At 36.7% G+C, this 17,690-nt stretch overlaps 1 long non-coding RNA gene across 2 annotated transcripts; it reads right to left on the bottom strand.

Moving 5' to 3' along the window:
• Positions 1 to 644: 644 nt before the first annotated feature.
• Positions 645 to 17,637, bottom strand: LOC123822645. Of its 2 annotated transcripts, none has more exons than XR_006786395.1 (3): positions 17,539 to 17,637; positions 2,326 to 2,403; positions 645 to 1,333 (listed from the first exon to the last, which is right to left on the bottom strand). It is a non-coding gene; the product is annotated as an uncharacterized LOC123822645 (long non-coding RNA). The 2 variants fall into 2 exon arrangements; XR_006786394.1 differs by lacking the exon at positions 17,539 to 17,637 and adding an exon at positions 4,569 to 4,674.
• Between the last annotated feature and the right edge of the window lie 53 nt (positions 17,638 to 17,690).

A 17,690-nucleotide genomic window follows, 5' to 3' on the forward strand; every position in this document is an offset into this window, starting at 1 on the left:
TTATCTTCAGGTTAAAGAGACACCTTTCACACCTTAAACTAATGCAAAACATTCACCTGTGATACTGTTAGGAATGATGCATAAATAAATAGGTAAATAATTAAAAACTCAGTGTATTATTTTTTAAAGTGAATTCCTGGGCATGTCACACAGCACAGAACAAGTGCGACAGTTAAAACATTCAAGCATTAAAAAAACAAAATCTATCTTAACTTCCAGTCTCTGACGAGGTTGTTAAACCTACTGAAGTTTAACTATAATTCTTAGGAATTACACAGTTAAGAAGTTAGGGGTCCAGGGCTATGCTGTGTGTAAACTACCCTTAAATGATTTAGAATAAATATCCTGTGTGTCTGTATACACAGGGCACCAAATCTAGGCTGTAGGGGGTGCTAAGTCACCTAGATGATTTGATGTTTTGACCAAAAACTCTGCATGAGATGTGATGCATGAGCAGGCACATTGTCGTGATGAAGCTACTAATCACCAGTTACCCATAGCTGCTGCCTTGTGAATCACCCAAATAGTTTTCACAGAGGGATGTTCAAGCTTAATGCAAAATTGGATGCAGATTCATTGCTCTACTTGCTCAGTCATTTTGAATGCAACAGCCACATAGTACATACACTCACTCAATGGCATCTACTGCTCCCACTGAGTAGTACAGGGAAGTCATCATTGTTCATGCACGCGCATTCCAATCCACTATCCTTGCCTGCCAGGTTACATCAATGTTGTGCAAACCATTCACATTATATTAATAATGGCTGGACTTTTCCCAAAGTAATACATACACAAGTACATGTATATATATACACAGTACTTACAGATGCAAGCATTGAGAGAGCACAGAGAAGCATACATAATAAAGCAAAAGAGACAAAATCTTAATGGGTGAATTTAGATAAAAGGTACACAGGTGTTCATGTTTTATTTTTCAACTTATCTGTAAGTTTGAAATTATTTTCAATTAAAAATACAAGCAAGTAGGAATAAAAGGCATTCCTTTCTCAGTAAATTCTCTAAAGACGGCCAACTCCAACAGTTCTTTTTGATCCTGTTGTGCTTAGATACTTGTTAAAATGTTATCCCCCATATAGACAACTGTATTTGTTTCATCTTTAAAATACTTTGTTTTAAAGAAAACCTATTTAAAATATTGCCTTTATATCCAAATAAAATAGTAGAGGTAATTTATACCTTTCCCAACAGAAGCAACAGGTGCAACCCAGGTGGCTCTAGCCTTCATAGAAGTTAATCAATCACAGTCGATTAAAAATATCTTCAGAGCAATGTCATTTCCATAATATCCTACTGGTCACAGAAGTCGATCCTATTTAGGCAGGGAGTACATGAGTAATGAAGGGCATGAGTCATTGGAGGCCATCTTGCGGGCTAACTACCACAAAAGGCTGTACAAGATGTAGAAAATACCAAGGGAGTGCAAAGGAGGTACAATGAAACTCCGTTCCTTGGGATGCCAGTGATAAGAAATATTAGGTTATCTCTGGGTATACAACCTTTTAAATTTTGTTTTCTAGTCAGAAATCTGGCTAGTATTTGCAAGAGAAAAATGACAACCTGGCAATATTCCTCCCTCTTATAATCAAACGTCACTAGAATGTACACCTAGTACATTCTAGCTTTACCAAGTTTTTATAATTAGACACCGGGGCCCCACAATTAATACCCATATATACTGCTCCAGACCAGGTAAGTTTCAGTCTGTAAAGAAGTTTAGCCTATCTCCTTAGTATAAAGTTAAATGTATGGTCCCCAACCAACAGATACTGCAAGAGGGTCTCATTACATTCAGAATTAGAATCTTAGAATTCTAGAATTATAAGAGATTTCTGAAAATCTCATCCCTTCTCTTAAAGAAATGGGAATTAAGGCTTAAGAAAGTGATGTGTCAAAAGTCAAAAGGAAGTTGAATACAGAGCTTCTGGATGAACACCTGCTCAGCAATACTGTTGCAATAGGCAATGCATAGATCCACACCAATGGATACTCTCTACAAACTTCCAACCACCACCACCTAGCTTGCACTGTGCACGTACACTCGGACACTCTCCAGTAACAGACAATTGATCAATTCTTTCTAAACTAAATATACAAAGATGGCATATATAATTTAATGTAAAATTAGCGCATAATGTGCTTATTTCTGTAATGGAAATGATGGATTAATTCTGATCCATCTCTAGTTTATTCTTCTTCTGTGAATAGTGAAGGCATATGAAACATGGAATAATATAACTAATCAATTGTATATTATGGTGTAAAGCATGTAGGTGAACAAGGTGGACCAGACAGAGGACCTACATTTTAATTCTAGTTCTTCACATAGATAGCTGTAGGACCTGAATGACTTCTTTATACTTTCTTGACCTGTGTTCTTATCTGTAAAACAAAGGAGAAAATGTTACAGGATGAATTGTATCCTCCAAAAGGATGCTGAAGTCCTAAGGCTCAGGATCTGTGAACATGATTTTATCTGGAAATAAGGTCTTAGCAAATGATCAAGTTAAGATGAGATCATTAGGGTGGGCCATGCTCCACTAAGACCGTGTCCATATAAAAAGGGAAATTTGGACAGAAACAGAAATGTACAGGAAAAATGCCATGTAAACCTGAAGACAAAGATTGGAATGATAATGTCAACAAGCCAAAAAACACCAAAATCTTCCAGCAAACCACTGGAAGCTAGGAAGAGGCCTGGAATAGATTCCTTCTTACAGCCCTCATGATGAACCCACCATATTGACTGACATAGTGATTTTGGATATCTAGTCTCCAGAACTGTGAGACAATATATTTTTTGTTGTTTAAGCCACCCAGTTTGTGGTACTTTGTTACAGCAGCCCTAGCAAATATAAGAAAGATGATTTCTTAACATTCTATCCAGTCTAAAATGGAATAATTCTATGAAATACTACAAATGTTCAAGATGATTTCTCACATTTTACTGTTTACAGTATATCACCAATCTTTCAACAGAAAACACAAAACATATCCTCCATAACTACATGAAAGGAATGGCAAACTTTTTTGCAAAGAGTCAGATAATAAGTATTTTAGGCTTTGTGGACCATATACAACCTCCATCACATACTCTTGTTTTTAACAACTCTTTAAAAATGTAAAAATCACTTTTAGTCCAAGGGACATAAAAAAACAGGCCTCACTACACATTTAACCCAGAGGCCATATTTTGCTGACTCCTGATGTGTGGAGTTAATCTTTTCACTTGAACTCCTTTTTTCTTCAGAATTCCAAGTCTATGGAATACTATTTCAAAGTCTTTTCACAACTAGGTAGAAGATATTTTACACCAGATCAGGCATGATTCCAATGTACTTAGGGTTAGCTATCCCTTTTGACTATTACAACTGTTATAATTGTCCAGGGATTAGCAACTTTCTCCATTTTTCCTTCAGTTACTCTCCATGAAGAAGGGGGCATGGGCATGTCAATTACTTATGACTGTCAACAACATACTTTCAGAAGCACTAGCAGCAGCCCCCTGGCTTTTTCAGGGCCTTTCCCTAAGGATACTCCACGAATATGCTGCTTTCACATCTCACAAAATAATTTATATCTAGAGATTTAAATACAGGGTCTGGCACAAATAATGCCCCTTTTTAATTATACAATCTTTTATTACAAGATTATAAGCATGTAATTCTGTAACATAACAATATTACACTCAAGCACACCATACGACGTTTTAGATGAAATGTTCAAATTGCTCTCCATCTTGTGAGACATTCACATACCCTACCAACCACAATCAAGCAGGCGTTACTTCTGCTGGACTCTGTAATTAGGCTATTTTTCATAACCAACAAGTACTATGGATCTGGATAATGGCAGGGTAAGTATATAAAAAGTAGGGCAATGGCCAAAGACTCAAAAGTTTCAAAGTGATGTCACAAGGCTGTCATAGTTGCTTTTCCTTCTTTTTTCAAATTAGGCCACTGCTGTTTTCTCACTAAAGGAGATGGTTTATGTAAAGTAACATAGTGCCTAGCATAAAATAGATGCTCTGTAAATGCTTAAAGCCTTCTTTCCTTCTTCAATCAGGCTACTCACGTGTCTTTTACAAAGTGAAGATAGAGAAACAACTTGGAAAATTTACCTGCTGCTTCGGAAAAATAGCTAAGGCTTGAGAATATACCTGAAAATATAAAGACTGAAGTTGAAAGAGCCAGCCATCTGGTATGCATTCATGTTGCAATGGGATAGAGTGGTATAGGGCAGGGTGAAAAGGATAGAGAAATGAAAGGAAAAGGGGTTATGGTTATGGGATAAAATAAAGGATAAGATGACACTTCTAACCTGGTCTATTTCAAAAACCAGATCATATAACTTAGTCTCTTTTAAAAAAATGGTTCCTATAATCCATTCCTAATTGTTTTTCCTAAACCAAAAATTTTTGGTTTTGAAAAAATAACATTAAATATTGTACGAAAGGGTGGAAAATGGGCCTTGTCTTAGTCTTCTAAGGCAGTCATAATAAAATATCACAATTGAGTGGCTTAAATAACGGAAATTTATATTCTCACAATTCTGGATGCTGGAATTCCAAGATCAAGGTGTCATCTGTTTTGATGTATTCTGAGGCCTCTTTAGTTTGCAGATGGTCACTTTCTTGCTGGATCTTCATGTGGTCTTCACAGTACATGTGCATGTGTGTCCTAATCTCCTTATAAGGACACCAGTCATAATGGATTAGGGCCTGCCATAAAGAGTTTAACTTAATCACCTCTTTAAAGATCTTAGCTCCAAATATAGTTACATTCTGAGATAGTGGGGTTAAATCTTCTGTATATGAATTGGGCGGTGCAGGGGTGGAAGTACACACAGTTCAGCCCCTAACAGCCCCAAATCTCAATTTGTCACACTGTAGTTTTATTTATAGTACAGTAATTACATCTGTGTTTATCTAAATGTCATATATGCAAATAAAATAATATAGCATGATGATATGAATTTATTTAAAGGCATCTCCTCTTTTTTCTGTGGAAACCCAAATCTATAAAATGTACAAAGTGTGGTGAGTTACTTGGTAATATGCCAAAGCCGGCCCATGGTGACAGGTAGACCACAAGAACACCATAAAAAAATCTTTCCTAATCTTAGTTTCCTCAATGGCTTGCCACAAAACCTAAAATTCTATTTTATCCCTTCACTGGCATTTTATTTCCTCTGAAAATGTAAGTAACCTCTGGGAGAGTAATATATTAGGTGATCATCAGCCACTAACACCTTAGGGTAGAACAGCTAAGATTGCAGTCTTCAAATAACTAATTGCATTGGAATGGAATATTTTTTATTGCCACTCTGCCACTGGAATGTTAATGACAGTCGCCTTTAATAATAATTCTAGGCTAGGACATTCGCAATATTTTTAGGATAATGAGACAAATAGCATGTACAAAAACATTTCCTCATCTAATAAAGAAACTTGAGAAGAGTAAGAGGAAGTGTGAAACTAACATTTTTGAGCACCTGCTCTCTATCATATGCTCTGCTAGGCACTTTAGAAATCAAATTATTAGCCCTGGCTGGTGTGGCTCAGTGGACTGAGTGCTGGCTTCTGAACCAAGTATCACTGGTTTGATTCCCAGTCAAGGCCCATGCCTAGGTTGCAGGCCAGGTCCCCCAGTTGGGGGCATGCAAAAGGCAACCATACATGGATGATTCTCTCCCTCTCTTTCTCCCTTTCTTCCCCCATCTTTGAAGGTGAATAAATAAAATCTTTAAAAAAAGAAATCAAAGTATTAAATCCTAAAAATAATTCTTTATAGGAGTATTAACACCATTTTACAGTTGAGGAATTAGGATCAGATACATTAATGTTAATAAATTTGTGATAAGTAAAGAGATTAAAACCCATGTCTGGTTCTGTGGCTTGCCTGTACTCGGGTCAAAATAGTGCTGGGCTTTAGTTTCCTCATGTTAAAAATTAAGGTATCATTGGTATCTACTTTTAATAGCATAGTTGTAAGGTTTAAATGAGTTAATCTGCATAAATAACAGTATGGTAGAATGCAGTTGAGGTGATGTTTGGCAACTTCTGACAGTCTCAGAAGAAGCCCTGAAGCCTTTTGCTTTTATCCTCTTGAACACTTCTGCTGCCATGTTAGAAAGTCTGAGAGAGACTACCAATGAGAGACCTCTGGGAGACAAAGAAGCCCAGCTGACAAGCAGCACATGAGCCCCAGACACACAGTGTGCACATACTAGATTGACTGCAGCTGCAGGAGCAGACTCAGGTGAGACCAGCAGAACTTCACAGTTACCTACAGAATCATGAGAAATAAAAAAACCCCCTTTTTAAATCTTCACCCAAGAACATGCTTTTTTTTTTTTTTTTTTTTGAGAGTGAGAGGAAGAGAGGGAGAAAGAGAGGGGGAGAAACTGATTAGTTGCCTTTCATACACACCCTGATTGGTGACTAAACCTGCATCCTAGGTATGTGCCCTGATCCAGAATCAAACCTACAACCATTTGGTTTGTAGGACGATGCCCAACTGACTGAGCCATACCAGCCAGGGCAATAATAAACCCTTTTTTTTTAAAGCCCCAAAGTTTTGGAGTGGTTTGTTGTACAACAAATGACTATTTTGATTATACTAAAAACACAGTTTACAATCCCAAATTAAAAGTTTAAGAATGAGATAAAAAGAACACATTATAAACCATACTTTAAAGCAAAGACCTCCAAGTTTGAAAAAGTGATTTTTCAATACCTAATAGTTAAAATAATCCTAGAACCTATGTGACTTGTCACAGCTAGCAGGCCCTATTTGTTTGATCAACACTTTGGTAAGCACTGAGGAAGACCACGAGTTCTAAAGTACAGATGACCAGATAACCCTATCTTTTTCGTTCCCCTTGTCGAAGAGAAACAGGTCAGCAGTCTCTACCCTTTCATTTCCCCACTCTGAGGCATTTGATTCAACTTTAATTCATCATACTAAATAACAAAGCTTTCCTTCCAATTTTGACAATGTAAACATCCCCTCATTGCTATTATTTCAAAATCTGTACCTATAGTCCCACCATTCCTCCTGAGATCAAGACTCCTCTTAACTACCTGAGAGAACAATTTCCTCATGGAGGTACCTTGGTATCTGTTCAAAACTGAACTAATCATTTGCACCACTCTTCTTCCTCCTTCTCTACTGTTACTGACCTCTCTCTTGTCTATACTATCAGAGTAAATTCTATTTAAGCATCTTTTTTTTTCTGGGAGACCCTTCAATTTCTGGGGCTAGGTTAGGGGCTAAGCCTTTCTTGAAATTTTAGCACTTATCTTGGTACATTACTGCAATTGTGTACATTATTAAAATTGTGCATCTTGTGTACATTACCATTGTACTTTTCACTTACCATTTATTTAACAACTACAATATGTAAGGCATTGATAAATTATGCAGTAAAGAAAAATAAGGCAGGGTAAAAGGTTGCATTTATCTAGTTGAAAGGGTGCCCTTGATAACTTGCAAGAAAACAGCTCTACACACACAAAAAAGTGATCTTCACCTATGTGTGTGTGCACGCAGAAAAGGAATCTGTAGAAATTTATAGATTTGATCCTAATGAGATGGGAAGCCACTGGAATGTTTTGAGGAAAGGTATGAAATGATCTACGTGTTTACACAACTTGCTTGTTAGATGGAGGATAAACTATAGGGAGGGAAGGAAGCAAGAACAGGAGGCCATGGCTATAATCCACTGGCTCTCAACTGGAGGCAGTTTTGCTCTCAGGGGACATTTTAGCTGTTTGGTGACACTTTTGGTTGTCACAACTGTGGAAGAGGGGTTGCTACTTGCATCCAGTGGGAAGAGGCTATAGATACTGCTAAGCATCCTACAATGCACAGAACAGCCCACTCCCTCCAAAAGAAGTACTGTCCCCAAATGTCAAATAGTGCCAAAGTTGAGAAACTGTTGTAATCTATGATGGAATGAATGGTGGCTTGGATTCAGATGGTAGTGGTGAGAAATGGAGAAGCACTTAGATCCCGGATATATTTTAAAAGTAGAGCCTACCATATTTGCTGAGGGGTTAAATGTACAGCACAAAAGAAAAAAGAGGAATCAAAGAGCAAGGTCTCTCATCTTGTTCTGTGGAGATGTGCAAGAATGTGGGAGTAGCAGGTAGAGAACAGGTGTTTTGTTTTCTTTGGGGGTGACCAAAAGTGACTGATGTGACTCAAGTATTCAGTTTTATACATTATTAAATTTAAAATTCTATCTACTTGGCACATCTTGGCAGATGGATATATGAATCTGAAGTTCAGGGATGAGGTTGGGGTTGAAGATATAAACTTAGGAAGCTTAGCATCTAGTGTTCCAAACTATAGGACAGGTAAGATTATTTAGGGTTGAATACAAACTGAGAAGAGCTTTAAGGCATTCCAATGTTTAAAGAGGAGGACAGTAGAAGATACTACTATGAAGGTGAAGAAGGCCTGAGGTAGGAGAACTGAGAGTAGGCGTGAGTGATAAATCTTTCTGGAGGGGATTCTTTTCTCTCAACTTATTGCTTTACATGCTCAAACATACAGAAAAGTTTATAGTATGATAACCCCCAACTTATATCTACCACAGATTCAACATTTAACACTATCATATTATGTTTTTCCTATATGTACACATTTATGCACACACATATTGAAGATAATTTTACCTCTAAATACACTTCGGATACACCTCATTAAAGAAAAAAGGCCATTCTCCTAAATAATGGTAATAACCATCAATACACCTAGGAAACCAAAAATTATCCAAATTCCCCTAATGTGTTTGACAGCAGTTTCCCTCCCCAACTCCCTACCCCCACCAAAATCATGACTTAATCAAAGTCTTTGCATTGCATTTGGCTATCATGTATCTTTGGCCTCTATGAATGACATTTGAAAAGACCTCTTATAAAATAGATCTGGCTGATTCTTTCTGTCATGCCATTTAACTTGTTATGTGAAAGTTTTGGAAGGTAATAAACATTTATTATTCCTGGCACAATAGCCTAAAATGAACATTTTCCAACTTTCCTCTCTGCCCTTGAATTTTCAGAAAATAATTTATTCCAAAATTTCTTTTCGTGTGACTGCCAAGTGAGTAACTTTCAGGATTTATATACTCCATACTCAGAAAAAATATACTACCACCTCTCGATTGCTATAAGAATTCATGGGAGGTCTCATCTTAAAGCTAATCAGCATCTAAACCAAACATCATTTTATTGATTAATCATGACAAATTACATTTGAGAAGTAAAATGAATTCTCTGAAATTTCTTTCCTGATTAGCAAAATAGTGCCTTCCTGATACTTGAGCATAAAAGCTGCTGTTAAATATGCCTACATGACTGGAAATTATAACGGCCAAACAAGCCCACTAGTCTGGTGCCAGATCATATGCTCTATACACTCTTCTGTGTACTAAATAGCTTAAATACTGATAAAAATTTTGCTTATTAGGGCTTCTATAACTGGTCTTCCATGTATAAATTCTTTAATGTGCATTCTTTTAGCAACTTAAAATGCAAACTGACTCAACAATGTTTATTGCTAGAATTCCAAAGCACATTGAGGCATTCAGTTAAAACATTTTCTGCCATAATCTTCAAATTATTCTTTTCCACTGCTGGAAAGCATTAAAAAGAGAATGTTTTTTATATAAATGCTTTTTTTAAAAAGGACATTTATTGATATTAGAAAGAGAAGCAGGGGTTGGGAGGCAGAAAGAAACACGATGTGAGAAACATTGATCAATTGCTTCCAGTACATGCCCCTACTAGGGGATCGAATCTGCAACCTAGGTATGTGCCCTGACCAGGAATCAAACCCATAGACCTTTGGTGCATGGGATGATGCCCAACCAACAGAGCCACGCAGGCCAGGGCTATAAATGCTTTTTATACACATGAATCTTATATTCTTTAATTCAATGATCACTTCAAGTTCCCTCTAAGTTGCATTTCTATTTTTGCTTTTACAAAGCCTAAAATTATTTCATATATTAAATGAAATCTAAATTATAAATTGCATATTTATGAGTTCATAACTAAATAAAATGAGTGAAACAGTAAAATAAAGGGGTTGATCTCATAGGATGAATTGAGTAAAATGGTTATCATTTTACAATTTTTTGTTAAAGCATAACTGGCATAAAATATTGTATTAGTTTCAGGTGTACAACCTAGGTATTTGACATTTATTTGTATGCCTTATGATGTGATCACCACAAGTTAAGTCTAGTAAACATCTATCACTGTACAAAGTTATTACAAAATTATTTTGTAATATTCCCTATGCTGGAAGCAATATGATAAATGGATAAAGATGTGGTATATCTATACAATAAATATTACTCAGCAATAAGACCAGAATAATTTTATTAATAACTGACATTTTTAAAGATTACTTTATGGCAATGCTTTATAAGACTTTTTGTGGTAAATATCACTATTTTTAGGACTTTAAAAAAAGAATCTAAACATTTATTCCTTTTTATTCTGCATAGAGGGACTTCAGTTCTATTTTTCTATCTTCATCACCGAAGTCAAAATTCAATTCTAAGAGGCCCCTCCTATAATTAAAATTAATCATTTCATTCCTGCTACAGACCATTGCTTGTACAACTCTCTTTAGCATTCATTTCATTTTGCCTTAGATGAAAGCTACTTATTTACAAATGTTTCTACTTCTCTTTGGGGATAAGGATAATATGCATTATTCACCTTTGTATTCATCCAGCATTTAGCATACTTCCTTGAACATTCACGAATAAGTTAATATTTTTCTCAATATAATGAGCATATGTTACAAATACTTCTTCTATCAAACCAACCTGAAGTAACGAATATGAGTACATAGGGTAATACACTGATGAAATTCTTTCATTTTAAGTTTAGACAGCCACATAAATTGGGAATCGGGAATCACTAAGATCATCCATTCATTAAAAACATGTACTATATACCAGGCAATACATATGTAATGGTGAACAAGACAGACGTAGTCCTTGCCCTCAGAGAGCTCACAACCTAGTAGAGACATACAATATATGTATAAAAGAAGAAAACAGACAGCAAGTGGTAGTAAGGAATTGGAGTGGGGGTAGAGGGCACAGGGCTGCTCAAATAGAGTGTACAGCTTGACAAGCCAGCAGAGTTAAGGCCTGAAAAGTGTGATAGTAATGTCAGGGGTTGTAATGGCAGCTTCAAGGGAATACAATTACTACAGCACATTTGCCAGTATTTCTATCACCACCTCTCCTTTTCCGATGGTTTTCCTGTCTAAATTAAGTGATAGTAAGAACTCCGGGGAATATAAGACTCTGTTTCCAAATAATTCTAATTTCCTTCCTGTTCTTATAGCTGATAAACTGATCTGGAAGTGACACATATGTCCCAATTAGAAGTGTTTCTCCATATCAGCTTTAACTTTTTTTCTTTGGAGCCCTCCTGATTACTAATCAACATGTTGTGTAATTACTTCACTAATCACTTATAGAACATTATTTTGCCACCAGAAGAAAGCACTGCTGCTTTCTGAACTCCAGGTTGCTCACAGGGGTGCCCAATCTTTTGGGGTGTCTGTGCCACAATGGAAGAACTGTCTTGGGCCACACATTAAATATACTGCAACATGTAATCACAAAAAAATCTCATGTTTTAAGTAAATTCACAACCATCCTGAAATGCATGCACCCCCTGGACCGCAGGTTGGACACCCCGGCTTGAGCCTAGCCATGGTAAATGTATCTAAAGTAGTCCTTAACCACTGGGCATGCTCAGATCTGTTAAACACATGTTAAAATTATGAGAGCATGTGATATACTAGAAAAAGTCCTGGATTAGAAAAAACATGTAGGCTCTAGTCCCAGTTCTGCCACTTTGTCGTGCAAATCTGGGTAAATTGTTTACTTCTTTTAGGCTTAGCTTTCTTATTGGTAAAGAAAGAATATACAGAAATTACACCATATACTTCTGGCCAAGATGGAGGCATAGGTGGATACATTTTGATTCTCACACAACCAGAAGGACAACAAATTTAAAAAACAAAAAATAACCGGAACTACCAGAAAATCGAACTGTATAAAAGTCTGACAACCAAAGGTTAAAGAGGAAACATTCATTAAGACCAGTCAGAAGGGTGGAGATTGGCAGCCAGAGCACAGCAAGATGGTGGCTAGAGGACCGGGGCAGTCTCATATTTGCAAGCGAATAAATTGGGCAAATGCAGAGCAAGTGGCATTGTTCTCTCTCTGACCCTTCTCCCACATACAGCGCCACAAAGCAGCGACACACAGTGCCCTGCTCTGGCGAATACCTAAGGCTCCACCCCTTATAATGTACCTGGTGCACCAAGACAAAAAAAAAAAAAATGGCCCAAATGAAAGAACAGATCAAAGCTCCAGAAAAAATACAACTAAATGAAGAGATAGCCAACCTATCAGATGCACAGTTCAAAGCACTGATAATCAGGATGCTTACAGAAATGGTTGAGTATGGTCACAAAATAAGAGGAAAAAGTGAAAGCTATGCAAAATGCAGTAAAGGAAAATGTACAGGGAACCAATAGTGATGGGAAGGAAATCGGGACTCAAATCAACAGTTTGGACCAGGAGCAAGAAAAAAAATTTAACTGGAACAGAATGAAGAAACAAGATTTCAAAAATATGAGGAAAGGCTTAGGAACCTTCAGGACAATTTTAAATATTCCAACATCTGAATCATAGGGGTGCCAGAAGAGGAAGAGCAAGAGCAAGAAATTGAAAACTTATTTGAAAAAATAATGAAGGAGAACCTCCCCAATCTGTCAAAGGAAATAGACTTCCAGGAAGTCCAGGAAGCACAGAGAGTCCCAAACAAGTTGGACTCAAGGAAGCACACACCAAGGCACATCAGAATTATATTACCCAAGATTAAAGATTAAGGAGAGAATCTTAAAAGCAGCAAGAGAAAAGGAGACAGTTACCTACAAAGGAGTGCCCATTAGACTATCAGCTGATTTCTGATAAGAAATCTTCCAGGCAAGAAGGGGCTGGAAAGAAGTATTTCAAGTCATGAAAGGCAAGGACCTCGGTCCAAGATTACTCTATCCAGCAAAGCTACCATTTAGAATGGAAGGGCAGATGAAGTGCTTCCCAGATAAGGTCAAATTAAAGGAGTTCCATCATCACCAACCCCTTGTTATATGAAATGTTAAAGGGACTTATCTAAGAAAAAGATCAAAATTATGAACAGTAAAATGACAACAGACAACTATCAACAACCGAACTTAAAAAAACAAACAAAAACGAACTAAGCAAACAACTAGAACAAGAACAGAATCACAGAAATGTAGATCACATGGAGGATTCTCAGTGGGGAGGGGGAGGGGGGAATGGAGGAAAAGGTACAGGGAAAAAGCAGCATAAACAGAAGGTACAAAACAGGGGGAGATTAAGAACAGTGTAGGAAATGGAGAAGCCAAAGAACTTACACATATGAGCCATGAAGGTGAACTAAGAAAGGGGGGGGAAATGCTGGTGGGAGAGGGGGTGCAGGGCAGAGAGCAATATAGGGGGGTAAAATGGGACAACTGTAATATTATAATCAATCAAGTATATTTTAAATAATAAATAAAAGATAAGCAGTATCACCCCAAAAAGAGAAATTATATCATACACAAATTCAACTACAAGTATATGTGCTTGGCAAAAAAATCTAAAAAAAAGAAAAAATCAATTTAAACAACACTTAATGAGCATACACTGTGAAGTGGGCCTGAGCTGGAAAGGACAAACCTGTTGTCACATCACTCCCAATTCTTACATACCTCTCATTGAGTCTTTCTGTGCTGCAGGATTTGAATGTTTAAAAATCAAAATTTTTGTTTAGGTCAAGGTCCCTACACATAATCCACTTGCATCATCAAAGGCTCAAATGAAGAGGCAGCCATTTAGGTCATGTGATTTATTTCATGTTTACTTTATAACCAAGTAGGGTGTTGACCCCAGTATACCACTCTACTATACTGGCACAGGGAACATTTGTAAGTTGAAGTTGATGGAACCCAAGAAACACATTGTTGAGACCCCAATTTACCAATCTGTTTATGTTATTGGTTACTAAATGACATTTTATTAAATATGTCATTGCTCCAACAGAGCTATGCCATTGCCTTGGGCACAAATATATACACATACATGGAAAATAATGAATGTACAAAGTTATTCATTGTATTAATACCTTAAATAAGAATCAGAAAAAAACCTAAATATACAAAAGGAAGGGACTGATGAAATGGTACATCACACAATGAAATATTATGCAGCCATAAAGAATGAAGAAACACTTTATGTAATGATAGAACTTGTAAAATCGGTAAAAATTCAGAATAAACTACGCACAGTATGTAGCATTTATGTGAAAAAAGGGGGGAGAGATAAATAAAATATATATAGTACTTATTTGCTTGTACATGCAAAAATTTTGTCTTGAAAAATATATAACTAACTGTTGGCATTAGCTGACTCCTTGGCAAAGAACTGGTGGTTGAGGAACAAGTATGGAAGGAAGACTTTTAACTGCTTATCTTTTTCATTTTTTGAATTTTGAACCATGTGAATGTATTACCTAATCCAAAGGAAGACACAAAATGTAGATCAGCAGTTCAAGATGAAATAGGATCATATTCTTAACAGAAAACATTTATAAAAAGTAGTCTAGTCTAGTATAGTATAAAAGTATAGTCTAAAGGTAAATACCTGCAAGTAGAATGTTGGGACTAAAAGGGACCTTCCTTAAGAGACTCATCTATTCCAAACTTCTCACAGTGTAAATCAAGGCCTTGAAGATTAAGTGACATGTGTAAGATCACAGAGAAGAATTAGTATTAGAAACCAGATATTCCAGTATCTACTCTATCACTCTTCCTTATCATACTGTCTTATTCCGTGTGGGCAAAACAGAGCTAGGTAAGTTTATGCTTCACAATGGGTTGTCACGTTCTATCCAAATTTTAAGAGTCTTAAGTACAAAATAATCTCAAACCTTCAGATGACTAGTATCTAGTTTGGTTTCTATACAGCTACACTAAGAGGCTATGCATACCTCTATGAACAAACATAGTACAGTATGATAAGTGTACTTTTTTCTATCCTCCTAACTCAAGTAAATTCACTGAGGAAAAGAACTTACCTGTATTAATTTTTTAAATATACAAATGCCTAGCACAACTGTATTGCCAAAAATATTAATACATGTTCACATTCCTTAACTAAAACCCAAGGTATGGATGCGCTTTAAAATAATTTCTTGAAACTTTAAAAATGTCATACAGTAAACAAACCATTATATAACACCTAATATACCAGTGGCCAAGGGCCACACCCCATAATTAAACATAATTATTTCTTCAGCAAAACAAGTGTGATAACACCATATATAACTTCTTCGTAGTTCAGGCCATATTTGCTGCCAAATGAATTTTGTCTCCAAGCTTAAAAAGTTTTTGGGTTTTAAAGCCTTCTGAATGTTGGAATCAGGTTAAAAAATTATAGACTGTACTCATAAAGCTGCTGCTAGAAAATATGGTTTTTGATGAGACTAGAACAACAAGCAGGCAGTTTTTACATCCCAGATTTGGCTGAAGATTTGTTTTGTCATTTAGGAATCCACCCTAGCAGAGGGGGCAAAAGCTGACATTGTGAGAATAGGAAAATGGAAAAAAGAAAAAGAAAATCCTAATCCTGCAACACTATTGCTATGGTAGCTGCTCGTTGGTGATTAATTTAATAAAAGCTTCCTGTGACTAGATCATGTTAGTATTTAAATGGAAATAAATAAAATCTGTACCACACTGCTGAAAGGGGATAGAAGCAATGAGCTTTAATCCTACTGGAAGGTAAGAGTACTCTTTTGGGGACCAGTGTAGTACAAAAAAAAGCACTACAAATACACCAGTAATAAAGAAGAAATGTATATAATTTTCTGAACATGGTACCATTCCTCTAAGATAAACAAATGAATTTTGTAGTTAATTTCTCCTGACTGACCGTTCTACATAAATATCCTTCCTTTTTCTTACTTTTCCTACCTTTTTGCACAGGAAAAACTCTGGAACATATACTAAAATTCCTTCATTTCTTTTCACAACCCAAGTTCCACCCCACTTTGTTACAATTACATAGTTTTTCCTGGCCAAAAAATAAAATAAAATTTACACTAAAAAACTACAAATCAACTTTACAGACAACGATGTTTGATTATATAACTCAGTTTGGGAATGTTGACTTTTCAATCTTAACATTTTAGCTACATTTTAACTGAATCAATTACTTTGTTCAATTTATGACATTCATATTTAGCAAGTGTCTACCAAAAGTGTGCTCCACTTCAAAAAAATGGAAAGAGCAATGGCGAACAAGAAAAACTGAGTTTTAGCTACTGTTTCAGGAGGAAATACACGTTCTCATATTTTTATAACTTTTAAAAAACCTAATTAGCTAGATGTTATAACAATACACCAGCACATTAATAATCTAGTACAGCGATTTTCAACAGGTGTGCTGCAAGAATTTTTAAAATATGCAACCAATACCTGGCTACTTAGGGGCATTGACCTCTTTTCTCTTGGCCTATCAAATTAAAAAATGTCCAACAAAATAGCCATCCAGTATGAATGAGTCAAAATTATACCTATTTTTAAAATCAGATCGGGAAAAAATATTATTTTCGAGCATGCCGCAGAATTTTAGTAATTAGTTTGTGTGTCCTGTGAAATGAAAATTGTTGAAAATGGCTGATCTAATATAACAAAAACAGTAAACAAAAACTAACCAGGATATATTTCAGTCTGAAAAAAAAAGTAACAAACTCCCTGTGGATTTCTTGACCATTTGCATTCATAAGTATCAAAAACTAAAATCATTTTTACTGAAGTATTTCTTAGTACACAGGAATTGTTTCCTGTATACCATCCTATCAAAATGATCAGCATTATTCCACAATATGACCATTTAGTTTGAGATCACTGGAAAACAAACAAAAAAAAGGTACGAAATTGCCGATGGTTACTCAGTTAAGAACTGGTCAGAAACTGCGTACTATATTCTAGAACTAGAACCAACTGACTGAAAAGACTACACGGCCCCCAAGATTCAGAATGCAGACTAGGAAATCGCACACGTGGTCACGATGTCCCTTACACCACTAGGCCTTCCTAGAAAAGCAGAGTCCTAAACTTAACAAACTAAATGAGAAACTCCCCCTTTATCGTAAGTTAAAACAAGGCAGGAGCCAGAAGTCAGGGGGCAGACTCAGAACAGAGGCTTACTAGTTAGAATGGGTGGTGGACAGCTGATTCCCTGTGCTTCGGCTACTCCCCTTACCGTTAGAAGATCTGGGAGGAAGGAAAGGAGCAGAAAAGTCCCAGAATCCGGACAGAAAAAGCCCCTGGCCTCGAAGAAGGGGGTTGGGGAGACAGGGAGGGGCAGCTCCGTGTGTGGTGACCCTTTGTGAGTACGCACTCGGGCAGGTCGACTCTCACTGAGAATTTAGGAGGGCGGCCCACGGAAGCCTCACGCGGCCCAGTCACCAACACCACGGTTCCTCAAAGTCGCCCCCGCCAAGCAACTCCATTGCACCCTCCGCCAGCAGGGTAGGCTGACCCTCGCCCGCC

The sequence above is a fragment of the Phyllostomus hastatus genome, unplaced genomic scaffold (genome assembly GCF_019186645.2).
Source record: "Phyllostomus hastatus isolate PE091 unplaced genomic scaffold, TTU_PhHast_1.1 phas_contig_41, whole genome shotgun sequence".
NCBI classification, from domain to species: Eukaryota; Metazoa; Chordata; class Mammalia; order Chiroptera; family Phyllostomidae; genus Phyllostomus; species Phyllostomus hastatus.